General features: G+C 45.6%; 1 protein-coding gene across 1 annotated transcript in view; it reads right to left on the bottom strand.

Moving 5' to 3' along the window:
* The window catches only part of KCNIP1 (potassium voltage-gated channel interacting protein 1), an 849721-nt gene that overhangs the window by 612313 nt on the left and 218588 nt on the right, over positions 1–18820 (bottom strand). The window lies entirely within an intron of this gene.

Genomic DNA, 18820 nt, shown 5'->3' on the forward strand with positions numbered 1-18820 from the left:
TGTTCAGTTTGTCCTCTGCAGTTTGTCCTTGGAGCAGGAACCTTGAATCCCTCTCAGTTCTAAATCAATCATGCTGTGGGTGCTTAATAAACATTCTTATCTGTCATCTCAGCACTTATTCTGTAGCATTTGTAAATCTCAAATCAGCCTACCCAGCTCTGTCCTCACCCAAGAGCCCACAGGGTATGAAAGCAGTATAAGCAGTATACACATCCCAAAGCAAGGTTAGTTCCCAACTGGGTGCCACTAGTGGTTTTGTCCAACAATACTGAAATATTGCCCATAGCATCTGTTAACTCAGTGTTGGCCCTGGCTTTTTGCAAATGCATTGATCTCTAGGGTTGGTGGAATACATATTTATGTAAAGAATCTTACAGCCATTAGACGTTAGAGGAGACTTGCAGAAGATTTCTTGTATTAATCATTTTGGACCTGACTTGGGTGCAATCCAGGCTGCTGACATATGCTTACTTTACACTTTCCTAATGGTTCCACCTGCCTCATAAGGACTCTAACAGGAATATTAAAAATGGGCCATTAAATCTATTTTGACTTGACTAGCTGTCCTAATAATTAAGAATTCTACTTAGATTAAGAATATGAAATTTCTTGACACATCATGCCTTGCAGCGCTGAAAAGATGATGGGAATATGAGTATGTGAAGGAGGGTTTAGATTTGATGTGTGGTGCTTTGGTACAGAGAGCTTTTCAGTACTGCCTGCTAGCCAAGAGACACGTCCTGCTGATCAGATGCAACTAAAAACATAAGCATCTATTATGCAATGTGCTGAGAGTTCAAGGAACCTGCAGAACGATCACATCACAACTGTATTGCCATGCTAGCAATGGCACTTTTCCCTCCCACATCACTTGTACGATTTTGGCCCTGGGTTTTTATATGAGGCAAGCAAAGCTGCGTGTTTAGCCCTCACATCGTCATGGGAATAAGTGACATTGATGAAACACAGAGTCCAAGCTTTAATTTTACGAACGTTTTTTCCATAAAAAGACCCCTCTGCCCTTGGCTCTAGGTGCTCCTGGACACGTTGTACAAACAGACTATTCCAGAAGCCCTGCAATACCCAATAATCAACACATCCGGACCAAGCAGCTTTACCAGTCTCTACAATCTGCTACTGGAACCCTCCCAATCACATGCAATTGGGGAAAGCAAATGGGCTTCAAAGTGTGCCCCACGGGTTGATAAACTAGGACTCTAAGGCCGGGGAGGGAGCAAGTTCCAAAGGCAAAGGGCTCCTCTCACTGCCAGCTGCTCCTTCTCTCATGAGTGGGGCTCCAGCTCAGTTCCCCTGCTGGTCTCAACTTTGGCAGTGTGGCCTAAGTAGTCACGGCCCCAGAGCCAGACAGGCGAAAGCACAGGGACTGTGAAGCACCACGGAGAGGCAGAGGTTAAACGGAGGTGTCCATTGGTACTCTTGGATTACTTCAGACACCAGGTGCAACGTCCTACACTGTAGATTATTTTAACCTATTGCAAATCAACTCCGAACAATGCTAATTTGGCTACCTGGTATTTTCCTGGAACTCTGTATGGGTGAAAATCATGCCTAGTGCAGAGATGCTGCACTGAATCATTTGTGCCACTTAAACCCAGGATGCAGGCAGAAATGGCGCACAGGTCCTTCTTTGGGCCTTCTTCAGTGGGGCCCATTTTACCCAGTGGGGTAGATTAATTTTTTCTGACCATACCAGTAAACATATATCCAAACAACAATGGCCCCCAAGCTCCTTACCCCTATTTCCCAGACCTCCCCGCCCCGTAACTTATTCAGGACTGGGTCTTTTAGCTAGAGCAGTAGCAGACTCATCAACTTCTGTATGACCCAGTCACCAACAGAGAGGGCCAGAGTGCCATGTAGAAATGGGAGTGGGGTACACGTGGGCATGCACACACTAGCATATATAGTGGGAATGCACAGAAGCAAAGTGGGGTTGGCCCTCCCCCATATGTGGCAGGTCCTATGTCTCCTTATCAACCTACTCACCCTGCAGAATCCTCTTCCCTTGAACTATGAAATCAAACAGGGTGTTTAATTTATAACATGGGCTTTGGCACCCACCTCTCTGCAAAATCACTAAGGAGATTATTTACTGTGACTCTCACCCTTTTTGCTCTGTTCTCTTTCTTTGCCTATCTCTTCTTTCCTTCTCTCCCTGCCTGCCTATTTTCCACTCAATCCTTTTGTTTACCCCAAATAGCCTTTTCTCTGCCCCTCCTTCTTTGAAATCTCTTCTCCTAGCTATCAATCTTCTGTCCTTTTCCCCTCCCCTTGTCCATCTCTATTGCCCCAGCTCTGTCCCATTCTCCGCTTCCACAAGCCTCTCCCTCCCCACTCCAGGTTCCTCACTCACCCGCAGACTTTAACCCCTCACCCCTTTTCTCTGCCCTGGTGTCTTCCATCCCCACATACCTTCTGTCTGTGCATTTATATTGCTTTATTCACCATGGAATGCCAGACTCTTCTCCCCTCAGTTTTGCTGGCATCTCCTGCTCTCTCTCTTCATCCACCTGTCCATATCTCTCCCCCCAACCAAGAAGCTCTGCTTTCTTTCTTTCTATCGCTCTGCATGTTGCAGACTTTGACCCCTCCATTGCTCTTCCAACCCCCCCTCCCCACTACTACCCCCAGGAGTGTCTGTAGTTTCTTCTTAGTGCCTCTCGGATCCCCAGCCTGGCTCCCCAGTAACCAGGGCCGACTCCAGACCCCAGCGCGCCAAGCACGTGCTTGGGGCAGCATGCCGCGGGGGGCGCTCTGCCGGTCGCCGGGAGGGCGGCAGGCGGCTCCGGTGGACCTTCCGCAGGCATGCCTGTGGATGCTCCACCGAAGCCGCGGGACCAGCGGACCCTCCACAGGCACGTCTGCAGGAGGTCCACCGGAGCCGCGGGACCGGCGATCGCCAGAGTGCCCCCCGTGCTGTGCCGCCGTGCTTGGGGTGGCGAAATTCCTAGAGCCGCCCCTGCCAGTAACCCTTCTCTATGGTTTCATATCTCCTTCAGCTGTCTTTCTACCCTTCTTCAAGGACTACCCTGCCCATACCCAATCCAGGCTCCCAGTTCCTGTTATCTTGGGTCCTCTAACCATCTCCTCCCACAAATCAATGTTACTTACTCAGAGGTCATCTCTTCTAGCTCTCTATTGCTAACCTCTATCACCCCAAGGTTCTCACCCTTTCTGCCCCTCCATGACTCCCCATGTTGTGCCCCCAAGTCACTCATTCTCCTGCCTCCATATTGTCCCCTTCCCCTGTATTGATCAGCCATAAGAGCTCATGCTTCACAAATAGCTTTAGGTTTACTGAACACTTCCCCACGTAACTAACACAAAGGTCACTTTCTAGTGAAGTTCAGGGCTCAGATTACACCAGCAAATCCCACACTCACACACACAAAAGCACCATTGTTTGGTTAACCCCACATTAATGCATATTTTGTGCAGAGTTATGCAAAAAAGCAGAGATGCATCTTAGGTGGCAATTTTTGAAAATTTGGCCCAAAGTGTCAGTTTGGCTCAGCATCCAGGATCCTACTGGTTCCTAATCCTCATCTTCTGAACACAGGACCACACCGCAAGCTATGCTAATTAAATGCTCAGAAATATTCTCGGGTGATTCTCTCATAAGACTGAGTCAGGTAACTAAAGCCATGAGTAACATTATTCTTTCCAACACTCACAGTATGTTATAGATAAAATTAATCAGCCATTACTGGAGATAATTACAGATTTTGAGAAAGAACCACAATTATTCATTTTTACACTAGCTTGAAAAAAAGACCTGCAGCAAATAACTGACCTGATAGGAATATAAATGTTTATGTTGGTCTAGGTATCAAACTGATAATATACATAATTATGGGTAAAATTATGTCTAACTGTGTCGGCTTCTTTAGCTTAAACTCATAGCCTTCAGATGTGAACCTTGAAGTCTCACCACGAACTCCTCCCCATTAATCCTCTTATTGGTGGTGTTCTGCTGAATACTGCAGGCTAATAAAATAAAGACAGATGGAAATAATTTAACTCTACCATGTCTGTCTTTGTAGTGCAACCCTTACAGGCCTCTCTACTTGCCTACTGAGCATTTCATCTGATTAACTTCCCCTGTAATTCAATAGCTCACCATCTAGGAACCTAACAGTGGACTGTTTATTAATATTATTATTAAGGTTACATATTGAATGTTTTATTCAGGTTCTTATATAGTGTCCAGCACCCTGTTATGTGAGTGCTTTTCAACAGTGCATTAAGGGACATGACTTGCATCTGTGATGTGTGGTTTTCTCTTATATAATGTGTAAGAAAATTATACACCTCTACCCCGATATAATGCGACCCGATATAACACGAATGCGGATATAACGTGGTAAAGCAGTGCTCCGGAGGGGCGGGGCTGTGCTCTCCGGCGGATCAAAGCAAGTTCAATATAACGCGGTTTCACCTATAACACGGTAAGATATTTTGGCTCCCGAGGACAGCATTATATCAGGGTAGAGGGTACTTCTAATTTAGTCCTGAGTAACCAAAGGAGATTCAAGTACTTTAGAACATCAAGCTATCTGTAACTTACAGAGAGAGATGGACAATGTCACTGAACTTGAAGATCTGTTTCTAAAACCAATTGAGAGCTAGTTAACTGGAAATCACTTTTTCTCTTTTAATCATGAGCTTCCTAAATGTTAACGTTAAGTGTGTCATTTGAACGCTGCTTTTTAACCTCTTAGGCTGGGATACCCTCTGTGCCTGTTTGTTGGTTTCAGTTTGTTTAAATAGAACTGAAACCTAAAATCGAAGTAGGCAGGCATTGCTGAGCTGTTCTGCAGCGGAGTGTTGCTATTGCTGCTGGTTCTGGGAGCTCCTGCGTGCTCAGCCCCAGCAGAGAGTGCAGCTTGCCGACTGAGCAGACCACAGCAAACCAGGATATTAGCATCCTGTGCAGTGGGCCACAGGGATGCTAACGTGCATGAACATGACAAGGTAAAGGTTCAGTCAACGTATAGTACCAAAATGCTGCAGGAGTGGCAGAATCTCCCTAAAAGTGGGGAAGCCATTGGTGTCCGAACTGTGGCCCTGCCCCCGCACTCTCCCTTCACACTGAACCAAGGCCCTTTCCCCCAAGACCCTGCCCCCATGCCACCTCTTAACCCCCAAGTTCTGTTCCCGCACCACCTCTTCCCCACAAGACCCCACCCCCTGCTCACTCTTTTCTGCCCCCTCCGCCCCATCACTCACCCTTACGGCTGGTAAAAAGTGTCCCCCATTCCAGTGCCTCACGATACAAATTATGCCCCTCTTATGACTTCTCCTTTTATACACTGATAAAAACAAGTTATATATTACAATGCTTTTTCTTATTATCCTGTACCTTGTACCTGCTAATTTGAACAAGCCATCCTCATCTGTTATCCTGTCATCCTTATCTTACAAGAGGTCTGTATATCCCTTGTGACAGGGTCAGGCCAGATGGCTACAGGAGGGTGATCGAAGGTAGATACATTAGTCCCAGATTAAGCAGGTCCCTTTTCCCTGAGCAAGATAATGGGCTGTTCCAGAACAATCAGGAAGTTGCTGAAACCAATTATGATAGGCAGGCTAATTAGGACACCTGGAGCCAATTAAGAAGCTACTAGAATCAATTAGGACAGGCAGGCTAATCAGGGCACCTGGTTTAAAAAAGACCTCACTTCAGTTTGTGAGGGGCGTGCGAGGAGCTGGGAGCAAGAGGCGCGCAAGGAGCTGGGAGTGGGAAGGCGTACTGCTGGAGGACTGAGGAGTACAAGCGTCATCAGGCATCAGGAGGAAGGTCCTGCAGTGAGCATAAAGAAGGTGTTGGAAGGAGGCCACGGGGAAGTAGCCCAGGGAGTTGTAGCTGTCACGCAGCCATTACAAGAAACCCTGTAGACAGCTGCAGTCCACAGGGCCCTGGGCTGGAACCCAGATTAGATGGCAGGCCTGGGTTCCCCCCATTCCCTGCAACTCCCTATTTGATACAGGAGGAGTTGACCTGGACTGTGGGTCCCACCAGACGGGAAGGTCCCTGGCCTATCCCCCAACCCACTAGCTGTGTCAGCGGAGACTGTGGGGATTGTTCTCCTCCTTTTCCCCATGCTGGCCAGTGATGAGGTTAGCTGAGTGAACGGCAGGTTTGAGTCACTAGCAAAAGGGGCCAAACTGAGGGCTGCCGTGAATCTCTGAGGTGAGCAAATCCGCCAATAAGTGCAGGACCCACCAAAGCATCTCTTAGGAATTTGTTTTCATAGTTACTGGAAAGGTCAGTGTGTTCTTGTACCTCCTGTTCAGGAATGTGCGTACTTGATTAATTAATACCTGGTACGTTACTAGTCTGCCAAGGCCAGGCCTACTTTAGTTCATACTAGGGCTGTTGATTATTCACAGTTAACTCATGAGATTAACTCAAAAAAAAATCACGATTAATCACAGTTTTAATTGCACTGTTAAACAATAGAATACCAATTAAAATTTATATATATATTTGGAAGGTTTTTTACATTTTCAAATATATTGATTTCAATTACAACACAGAATACAAAGTATACAGTGCTCAATTTATTTTATTATTTTTATTACAAATATTTGCACTGTAAAAATGATAAAATAAATAGTATTTTTCAATTCATCTCATACAAGTACTGTAGTGCAATCTCTTTATCATGAAAGTGCAACTTACAAATGTAGGGGTTTTTTTTGTTCGTTCCATAACTGCACTCAAAATCAAAACGATCGTGCTTCGGCCACCATTCCAGAGGACATGCTTCCATGCTGATGATGCTCATTAAAAAAATAATGTGTTAATTAAATTTGTGACTGAACTCCTTGGGGGAGATTTGTATGTTTCCTGCTTTGTTTTACCCACATTCTGTTATAGCAGTCTCAGATGATGACCCACCATGTTGTTCATTTCAAGAACACTTTCACTGCATATTTGACAAAATGCAAAGATGGTATTGATGTGAGATATCTAAAAATAGCTACAGCACTCGACCTAAGGTTTAAGAACCTGAAGCACCTTCCAAAATCTGAGAGGGATGAGGTGCGGAGCATGCTTTCAGAAGTCTTAGAAGAGCAACACTCTGATGCGGAAACTACAGAACCCGAACCACCAAAAAAGAAAATTAACCTTCTGCTGATGGCATCTGACTCAGATGATGAAAATGAACATGCGTCGGTCTGCACTGGATTGGATTGTTATCAAGCTGAACCTGTCATCAGGATGGACACGTGTCCTCTGAAATGGTGGTTGAAGCATGAAGGGACATATGAATCTTTAGCGCAACTGGCACATAAATATCTTGTGACACCAGCTACAACAGTGCCATGCGAATGCCTGTTCTCATAATTCTACATTTGTATATTCAACTTTCATGATAAATAGATTGTACTACAGTACTTGTGTTAGGTGACTTGAAAAATACTATTTCTTTTGCTTTTTACAGTGCAAATATTTGTAATCAACAATAAATATAAAGTGAGCAATGTACACTTTGTATTCTGTGTTGTAATTGAAACCTATATATTTGAAAACGTAGAAAACGTCCAAAAATATTTAAATAAAAGGTATTCTATTGTTTAACAGTGTGATTAATCATGCAATTAATCATAATTAATTTTTTAATTGCGTAATTAATCACAATTATTTTTAATCTCTTGACAGCCCTAGTTCATATTATTAACCATGCCTAGGGATCCAGCAAGCCCCTGCTCTTCACACAAGCCCAGGGATGAAGAGACTGAATTCGAGGCAAATCTGAATCCAAATATAACACACAACATTCGCAAATATTGCATGTTTCTGAACAGCCATTTCAAATGTGCCTCATAGATGCTTTGAATAGTGTCTGGAAGTTGGAATGCACAGTATGTAGATGGCATTTTCTCTTCCCAAAAACATACACATTGCTGCTGGGGGTATGCTTATGAGGAAGAGACATTGGGAAATTACCAGCACCACTTTCCAGCAGTCTCCACAGCATTTAAAATCAGAATCTGAACACCGGGGAAAATCCTGTTCCCTGGGCCATGCTTCAGTTTGTGGGCTAGATGCAGAGGGGAGCTCCATGGGTTGGGCAGAGGAACTTCCCTATGCAGATCACGGAGAAAAGGGCTGGTTGAAAATGTTTCCACAAAACTGTTTTTCAACAGACAATCAGTTTTTCGAGTAAATGAATATTTGCATGGAAACAGTCTCTCTATGGAAAATTTTGACTTTTTGCCAAAAAATGAACACCCAAAAACCATAACCAGACTCTTCGGCCAAACTACATGTCCCATGATGCATGGCAGGCACAGGATTCCTATGATATATGGCAGCAGCTTGACCAGAGGGAAGACTCTGGTCCTTCACTAGCCATCTGGACTGACAGCCAAGCCCAGACAAAAGAATGGAGGCATGAAGCACCCAACCTGCAGCTCCCATGAGGTATCACAGCAGCATTTCTGAGTCCAAGTTTTCAGATTAAAGTTTTCATTTTTTGACAAATGTTTCAGTTTTTTATTTTTGGCCAAGAAAGTCAGAATTTCCTATTTGGGGCTGGGAGTGGGCAATGATATTTTTCAACACTCTGTCATGAATAGGGTCCTACCAAATTCACAGTCCATTGCAGTCAATTTCATGGTCATGAGATTTTAAAAGTCATAAATTGCACGGTTCTAAATATTTAAATCTGAAATTTCATGGTGTTGTAACAAAGGGAGTCCTGACCCAAGAGGAGGCTGTGGGGAGGGGATCGCAAGGCTACTGTAGAGGTCACAGTATTCTGAGCTGCTGCTGCTGGCGGTGCTACCTTCAGAGTGGGCTCCCTGCCAGCAGCTGCGAAGCTTCCTGCTGTCGTGAGCAGCTCCCGGGGATGGGTCTGACCCGGCCCCAGGAGCAGCCCCTGAAGGGGAAGAGGAAATCCCATCCCCTCCCCAGCCTGGCCGGGAATAGCATCTGGAGCCTGGCATATGGTAAGATTCCCCAGCCCTGTCCCTACCCCTAGATTAGCCAGATTTCATGGGCAATACCAGATTTCACAGTCCGTGCTGTGTTTTTCGAGGCCGTAAATTTGGTGGGGCGCTAGACACAGAGGCTCTGATAGAGCAGCTGAATGTTGTGTCCCTTCTCTGCAGAGAGGAATGGCTGATGGATCTGCATAGTTCTCAATACACTTGCCTATCTCTTGACCAGCTCCCACACACAGTTCCATGTTGATGTTTAACTAGGCTCCTCAGAGCAGCCTCTCCGCTGCAAGTGTCCTGAAACCTTGCTTCTTCTCCCCCCGCTCCCCTCCCACAGACTTCTTTGTCCCTGGTTGTTGTGGCAGGTTTTCCCCAAGAGATAAGTGATTAGTAACCAATATAGGCGTGTGCAGAGGTGTGCCCAGGCACACCCTGGTGCCCACAGGCTGGATCCAAAGCCCTGAGGTGCCCCCCGTGGTGCCGGAGGCCCTGCGCCGCTCTCAGAAGCGGCCAGAACGGCACCACATCCCTGGAGCCCTGGGGGGGCAGAGGGTTCCATGTGTTGCTCCAGGCACCGCCCCCCGCAGCTCCCATTGGCTGGGAATGGGGAACCGTGGCCAATGGGAGCTTCGGGGGAGGTACCTGGAGACATGGCAAGGGCAGCGCGCAGAGCTGGGGCCACGCAGGGACGTGGTGAGTGGCGCAGCATGGAGCCAGGGCAGGCAGGCAGAGAGCGCGCCACTGCCTGCCTGCGGGTAAGCGGTGCCGGAGCCCAAACCCCTCCTGCACCTTGCTCCCCAACTCACTGCCCTGAGCCCCCCCTGCCACACCCCTCCTGCACCTCACCCCCCCTGTCCTGAGCCCCCTGCTGCACCCTGCACCCCCATGCACTCCAAGTCCCTGCCCTGAGCCCCCTGTCGCACCCTGCATCCCTCCTGTACCCCAACCCCCTGCCCTAAGCCCCCTGCGTGCACCTCACGTCCCAACCACCTGCCCTGAGCCCCCTGCTGCACCCTGCACCCCAACCCCCTGCCCTGAGCCCCCACCACACCCCGCACCCCTCCTGCACCCCAACCCCCTGCCCCGAGCCCCCTCCTGCACTCCGCACCCCTCCTGTACCCCAAAACCCCTTTCCTGAGCCCCCTCATGCACCCCACACCCCTCCTCTGCCCTAATCCCTTGCCCTGAACCACTTCCTGCACACCGCACTCCCTTCCACACCCCACACCCCTCCTGCACCCCAACCCCCTGCCCCGAGCCCCCTCCTGCACTCCGCACCCCTCCTGTATCCCAAAACCCCTTCCCTGAGCCCCCTCATGCACCCCACACCCCTCCTCTGCCCTAATCCCTTGCCCTGAACCCGTTCCTGCACATCGCACTCCCTTCCACACCCTGCACTCCCTCCCGCACCCCAACCTTTATGATGTTTGCCTTAAAAAAAATTCCCTGGGTGCACACCCTAATGAAATGTGCTGCACACGTCTATGGTAACCAATGACAGAAGAGAGTTTCTGATTAAACAATCAACGAAGAAGCAGAGGTTGAAAGAACCCCTCCCCTGCGGGTTTCAAGCTCACACCTCTTATCTGCAAGGATTTTGAAAAGTGACTATTAACTCCTCTGTGCAAGATGTAATATTCTTTACCAGGAAATCTCACAAGAAAGAATCACACAAGGAGAGAAGGAATATTTTCCTCCGGTGTCATTAAATCCTAGATTTTCTGAGCCAGTCTTGCTAAAGGATTTCACACACCAAATGTACTGACGCCCCGAGCAAGCATTTACTTTGCTGAGGCTTTTATTTTCCTATTCTCTGTCATAATCTCTCCATACACTATAAGAGAGAAGCTGCCTCCACATTCATTAGACTGTGCTGATTTGGCTTCCTCATTCAACACTGAAGAATTAGTGATGGCTATGTCCTGTATGCTGCCTTGTGCACTCTAGCTAAATGGGGCAGCTTCTGGGGTATTCTGTGCCAAGATGAAGAAAATCAGTTCCCATCACAAAAGGAAAAAGCCCTGATCCTTGAAATCATTAATTACCCATTGCTCGCCTTCTGTGGTAGGATTTGTATATATAGTAAATGTCTAATCCTGTTCCCAATAGAATCAGTGGGAATTTTTACCATTGACTTCCATGGCAATAAGATGGGGCTGTAGACATAGATTTTAGTCCATCGTGCCATCTTCTCCCTTGGATATTGTGAAACAGAACAAACCAGCACAAAGGAGTGGGAATTTCCTTGGATTGATCACAATAAATGTTTATGTTGTAGCACTAGCATGGTGCAGTGCCTGGAGCTATACCCTGAGAATTAAAGACTGTTCAGTCCTCTTCTTTCCTGTCAATGATTTTCTTAGTGACCCTGGACAAATTGTTTCACCTGGCTAGCTCGTAGTTTGACGGGCTATAAAATCTGCACTTACTAGAACTAGTTGAAAAATGGAAAGTTTTTTTTTTTGCAAAAAAATCATCTGATTTTTATTTTAAAACTTCTATACTTGATTGTTTTGACCAGTTCTTACATTTACTTACTTACCTCACAGGACAGTTGGGAGAATTCATTTTTAATGCTGTGAGGTGGTGAACATGGCTGGAAGGTGAGATGCCCTTGTTTTTTTGGCACATCTATGAACCATCTGCAGATATTGCAACCATCAAAATGACTGGTTGGAACCCGCTATAGAGGACATGAGCACAAAGTTCTATCACAGAGTCTTTATTTTTGTTTATTCTTATTGTTAGCATTCAGTAAGTACTGAAAAGACCAAGAGGAAGTGAGACCCATAAGAACGGCCATACTGGATCAGACCAAAGGTCCATCTAGCCCAGTATCCTGTCTTCTGACAATGGCCAATACCAGATGCCCCATAGGAAATGAACATTAATCATCAAGTGATCCATTCCCTGTCACTAATTCCCAGCTTCTGACAAACGGAGGCTAGGGACACCATCCCTACCCATCCTGGCTGGAAGGTGAGATGCCCTTGTTTTTTTGGCACATCTATGAACCATCTGCAGATATTGCAACCATCAAAATGACTGGTTGGAACCCGCTATAGAGGACATGAGCACAAAGTTCTATCACAGAGTCTTTATTTTTGTTTATTCTTATTGTTAGCATTCAGTAAGTACTGAAAAGACCAAGAGGAAGTGAGACCCATAAGAACGGCCATACTGGATCAGACCAAAGGTCCATCTAGCCCAGTATCCTGTCTTCTGACAATGGCCAATACCAGATGCCCCATAGGAAATGAACATTAATCATCAAGTGATCCATTCCCTGTCACTAATTCCCAGCTTCTGACAAACGGAGGCTAGGGACACCATCCCTACCCATCCTGGCTAATAGCCATTGATGGACCTATCCTCCATGAACTTATCTAGTTCTTTTTTGAAGTGAGTGAGAGGAGAATGAGGGGATTTGGGAGTGAGGCAAGAGAGAGAAATAGGAAAATAACCTTTCTGTGAAGCACTCAACCCCCTGGCTTCCACTAATAATATGTCTCCTCATGTTTCTTCTGGACTCAAAACAGGATAGGCCTAGCAAATGTATTATTGTAATTAATTCATTCCTCCTTCTGGGTTATCGAATTTGTCTCTAATGTGAACACAATTCTCTATTTGTGAAGGGAAAAACCCAGCAACAACAGTCTATAAACATGGGAGGCAACTGTCCACTAACTTTAAAGGGGACTCGTCAACAGCTTGTGAGGCAGAAGTTTCATGATTTGGGGGCAAAAGTCAGCCAGACTTCAATACTATAACTGCATGTTCCTTTTGAGATGCCTGAGACAAACTATATAGCTGATTTACTCAGTTTAGACACTGTGTCCACAAGCTGAAGGGCTCTTGGAAATGGTGGCAACACAACCAAAAATGATATCCAAGATGCAAACAAAATGCAGTTCTGGAATCAAACTCAATATATTTAACTAGCTCTAACACTGAGAAAGGAATTCAATGCAGTAGAATTGTAACTTACTATGTTTCTTGGGTGATGATCTTTCTGACAGTGCTAGGAGTATATTATATATGTAATTTTAATCTTTATAAGGGGCAGTAAAGAGCACCAAATTTGCATTTCGTAAGTCAGATCAGCACCATGCCACTTTCAAGAAAGATGGTATCAGCTGAGAAACAGCAAGATCTCTTGGGACACGGACACAAGTTCTGTGCAGACTTAGGATTCCAGAAGGGGACAACCATCACCTCACACGTGCCAGAGTAGAAAAGAGATTCCACCTTGACTCCAAACCAATACCTAAAAGCTATGAAAGTTCTTTTTGCTTATGAAGTGTGCTTCTTTTTTTCTAGAGGAAATGCATTACCATGGTTTTAAAAAAAAAAAGCAGACATAAGTGGGCATCTTCTGAATTCTTCTTTGAGCCCTGCACTAAGCACACTAGGCCAATCATGTGAAACCATGGAAACTCAGGTTCCTGCAGAGACTAAAACAACACAGCAGTCCATTCTCTCCCCACACATGTGCTACTGTCACTCACACTAATGGAAGTCACATGCATGAGGGGTAGGAAAATAAATCAATGCTCTAGGCTTGTTTTCTCCTTTCCTGTTTGGAAGTTTGCTGATCAAATTATGTGGTACTCATACCTACACTGGCATACAGAAACAGTGACTCAGACAAGAGAACTTGAGAAAGAACAGGTATGAATGTTCTTGAGACCTTAAGAAATTGAGACTCAGGGATTGACTGTCAGTCCCTTATAGAGTTTTGTGCAATCTTGCTGCCTGACTCATCCGAAGCATCTCTGGATTCTGGAAAACACATTCACCTTTAGCAATATTTTCCTGCATAATTGAAGCTTTTTTCTCTAAACTCTGCAGCTGAGGGCAGACTTTGTCCCTCTCTTACCCAGGCCTCTCTAATGCAAACACACTTGGTCCCCACTAAAGTAAATGGGAAAAACGTGGTTCCCAGGCCAGAAAATAAGCAATAGGAAGGATGTATGGTAATTTCGTAGGACCTGCTATGCACCCTGAGCCATCCACGGATTTATGAGCTGCAACCTTCCCCCTCTATACAGAATGAGGATTTGGGTGTCCCTGCATCTCTCTCATTCCTTTGGATCTTGAAGAGGACTCTGAATGGTTCTGGAGAACTTTAACCAAGCAGGGGATGGGGAGTGAGATGAGTGGGAAAGGCCAGATAGAAGCAAATCATGGACCAAGCAGTACCAAGAAGATCACAGGACAAAGCATTATCTTTCAGCTAGGCCACATCTGTGGTAAAGATCCCACCTTAAGGGTCCTATAGGGTGAGCCTCCAGGGGCACAGAGTCTCCACAACCTGTGGTTCTAAACCCGCAGACCTCTTCTAGCCCAATCAGCACACAGCTGCAGCCCATGTGACATCCTCAGGGCCACATAGGGAGTATTGGATGCGGCCCGCATAATACATATGTGGCCCACAATGATAAATAGGTTGAGAACCACTGCAAGTTTGTCCTGTCCTCTTTGGTCCTACAGATCTGCTAGCTTTGTGGGCTGGCTCCTGAAGCCCCCACTATTACATATCAACCAGGAATAAACCTTTGCAAGAATGAACCCATGCAGATTTCTTCCCATTCAGCCCGCTATGGGTTTTCCCACAGCAGGAGATCACACAATAATCTCAACATGAGCTTTACTAAGTGATGCTGGGAGATGGAAGACACCTACCTCCCCAAAGGAAGGACTGGTGTAGCATACTATGGGCCCAGTCAGACAACAAACTCTTGTTCAACCACTCGCCCACCATAAGGAACCTTTTACGATGATAAGGGAAAACACCGGGCTTTTTCCATTATCAGGAAGTATTTTAGTAAAGGGCATGTGAACAGATTTTGAACAGGCGATAGTAAATTTTTGTGATGATTTTGCCAGGTTGGGCCCTCTCTCATGTCATTAGTCCTGGCATCTGACTGGGGAAGAACTGAAACATGGCCCTCCTTTAATGGCTTAACTCCCACAGTGCCTAGGTGTTGGTGGATGTAGCATGTAGTTCTTCTTGCCCTCTGCCCCCACAATTGACAATATAAAGTGTGAGCGTTAATAGGACAAGATCCAGCCAAGGTTGGAAGAGTGCTTCACAAATATCAGTAAGATAAATCTCACAATACACCCATGAGAGAGGGATATGTATTATCCCCATTTTACAGATTGGAACAGGAAGGTGCAATTAAGTAATTTACTCAAGGTTGCATACTAGGGCTCAGTTGTGGCCCGTTGTCAGTTGTGGCCAAGTTCTGCTCTGTGCAATGAGAGGAAGCAGCACAGGTGGCTTCACACCATCTTTATGCACTCTTCCCTCCCACTTCCACCCATTGTGGAGCCCTCCACAGGCCAATTTGCCCCGGTGCAACTTGAGCACAGACACAACAAGTTACAACCCCATGACAGGAGTGGGAGCGAGAAAGCCAGCTGGGACTTCTGTGACCCAGGGACCACTTGGTGCCAACTGGCAGAGGGGATGCACAGGGTTTTACAGTGATCCTCTGGGTCAGATATGTGCATATACCCTTAGTTCTCCAAAGGGTGGTCTGTATGGTCTCAACCCAGACCCAGTTGCCCACTGGTCATCATAATCTTTTCAAAATGTATGCACAAATAATATTTAAGGAGTTATGTATCTATACTGGAAATTATGTTCTTAAAACCTTGGAGTTGAGACAGGTTACCAGGAGGTGACGCTCCACAAAGAGGTTATCTAGAGGTACAACCAGGGACACTGGGTCCTTCACTAAGGATGCAAGCTGACAATGTGTTTTCATGAATGGAAGGCCACAGCCAAAATGGCTGGAAATTACTGCAAGGATCTTTGGGTGAACAATGCTCCACAAGACAGGAGAGCATTTTGTTAATTAAACTGTAGGCTTGATGTGTTTTGATTTTATTTTACACATAACCATTTGTTTCCAATGCTCCTGCTCACTATTGCTAGAATCTCTATCCCTTGTTAAATAAATCCATGCTTGTTTCCTTTTATAAACATATCTAAGTGCTGTGTGTTAAGTGGAGCTGAGATCTAAGGTGGAACTGGTAAACTGAGGCGTACTGTTCCTTTGGGGGCAGTGAATCTGGGAATACTATGAGTGTCCATTGGAGGAGGGGCTGGACACTTCAGGGAGATGCTTGGAAGGTGGGGTTGGAACATGCCTATAGCTAACCTGCAAAAAAACAGAAGGGCCTGTGCAGGCCTAGAGGGAAATGGCTTGTGTTGCCCGTGGCCTGTGGGGATGGGGAGCTGACCAAATCAGGCACAGACAAGGCTTCTTCACATGCTGAATGCAGGTGGTAGCTAGATGCCCCCACCAGGAAAAGTCACAACTTCCTCTAAGCTGGGGACTCCCAAACCAAGGGATTCAGCTGTATCTCCTGCTTTGTGCTGCCAAGCCAATGAGCCAGTATGGCTGAAGTCACATCCCAAATGATCCTTTGGTGAATCTAGATGCTCTGGCTCCTAGTCCTGTGCTTTAACCACAAGACCATGCTTCAGTGAACCTCTTTGTGAAGGTTATGCATCACTCAGTCAAGTTTTATTTATTGATCTAACCAGGGTTTAAACTACAGATGACTCTAAATGATCACTGGGACATTTCAAAGACATCGGGCAAGAAAAATTCTAATGTTTTATTAATGATCACCTGTTGAAAAACAAGATTTAAAGATGATGATTTCTCAACGACTGGAGGTGAGGGAGGGCTTGGTTTTAATGAGACTGAAAAAAAAAACCAAAACAGTTCTGCATTATTAACCAGGTCAATACATTTCTGGACCATGCTAGGAAGGCACAGAGGCGACATTATAAATGGGAAAAAAATATGAATTTTCACAAATTGGTACAAAAATGCTGAGTTCAACTTGTTGAAATGAAAATGCATTATGCTGAGGAATCAGGCATTTTACTCCAAGCGTCTGATGCAAGAACATTTCTGGAATAATTAAAAAAAATAATCTCTCCTCCCTCCTTTGAGAACAGTAAACAGTCTAAATTTCAGGATGAAAGAGTTTTGACTCATTGCCAGAATTTAATTAAAGAGACATGTGTCCATCTTTGGTTATTTCAATTGTTCCTCTGTATAAATATTTCACTTGCCCTTTAACCTTTAAAATAGGGAAATTTCTCAGAGAGGTGCAATACCCCCAGAGATCCCTTCTGCACTGGAAGAGAGGGGGAACCACCCTTATAATGGGTTCAGTACCTTACCTCGCCCTGCCCTCTACCCCAGTATAGCCAGCAAGCTATTCTGGCCAGCGGGTAGGAGGCTGGAGCCATGACTCGGCCTCTGCTACACCCACGTCCTGCACAGTGGCTCCCAGGGTCAGCATTTTTTTCTTAACTATATTATGCAGTCGCAAGTTGTGACTTGGGTCTGTATCCATAGAGACCTGGTTTCTATTCCCAGCTCTGCCAGAAGTTGCACTGTGCAACCTTGTAGTTAACTGATTTGTAAAATGGGGGATTACTATCTGAGCAGTCCTCTAGAGCAGGATGGGAAGCTTTACTCAATAACAAAAGCTGTGCTGTGCACAGAAATGTAAACAACATGCAGCAGAGCTGAGTGCATTCTTCCCTTTGCTACAGAGTATTCTGTGAGGGAGGACCTCTCGCCCTTCACCAATGGAAGATTGCCTTGCTTGATTGTGAAGCCACAAGATACCTTATCCAGCTGACCTGCAGAATGTCTCATATGATCTGGCATATTTGAGAGCTGTGTATCAGGGCTGGGATGGCAGAGATGGCAGTAGCACAACTTCCAAACCATGATGGGACCAGCATACCTTCTCTGGTTATATGCCGGGACCATCACAGCTACTCTCCAATTTCTGTTGGCCATTTGTCCGCATTCTGTCTTTTAAGCAGCATGAGAAGCCCAGGTGTGAGAGTGCATAAACAAGTCTGTCTTCTTAGCCCTACATACAGTCCATTCAAGGCCAAAGGTCCTGTGGCGGAAGCTTTCACTTCCACATGTAATTCTAGTTCTGTGACATTTCCTGAGAAGAAAATTAAATGTGTAGCAAGTGGGAAAAGAGAGAAAACTATGAGAGGTATTCACTAGATGTTGTCTTAATTGTTATCGTTGCAGGAGATACCATTAAAAGCAACCTCTCTGAGAAGCCAGGGCTGGCAGGCAGAGTGTTCTCAGCAATAGCAGCTGACTTTTGTGGAGGTGCATACTCATGCAGCTACGTCCAATGTGCATCTCCCTTCAATTAGCCTGCCAAATCCAGACTGCACAAAAAATGATCTTAATTATCCTCTCCCCTCCGCGGCATTCCCCCCTTGCCAATTTTCTCAGTTAACCCTTTGCTAAGACAACAAAATGTAAAACCCAAGAACCACCCTCCCCCCACCAAGCTGATTTATGGTTTTCTTTCTAAGTGGAGACATGGCATTGCACTTTGGTTAGCAATTAAAAAATAAAGGTGGGCAATCAAACCAGGGCTAGCCTTAACGACAATTAGCTGCCTGGAACTGAGTGCTTTTAGGGGGTGTCACAGTCAAAAACTAAGTCAAACAACCTGGGAAGAACTTACAGGTTCAGCAGCATGTGACCCCATTATTTTTTTATTAATGATTTTTCAAATGCAGACAATCCCTGACCCAAAGAATTTATAGTCCAACCCAAGAAGGAGATGGGACCTACTGGGAAGCCAAGAGGAATGGTGACATTTCTCTTCTAACTCCTGCTGGAAGAGAGAAGGATTCTTAGGAGGAATTTTAATTCAGACATATTGGTAGCTTGGTTAACTAACGTATCAGAGGGGTAGCCGTGTTAGTCTGGTTCTGTAGAAGCAGCATGGAGTTGCATTGAGAAGAGACAATGAATCAGGCATCAAG

The sequence above is a fragment of the Mauremys mutica genome, chromosome 8 (genome assembly GCF_020497125.1).
Source record: "Mauremys mutica isolate MM-2020 ecotype Southern chromosome 8, ASM2049712v1, whole genome shotgun sequence".
Taxonomy (NCBI): Eukaryota; Metazoa; Chordata; order Testudines; family Geoemydidae; genus Mauremys; species Mauremys mutica.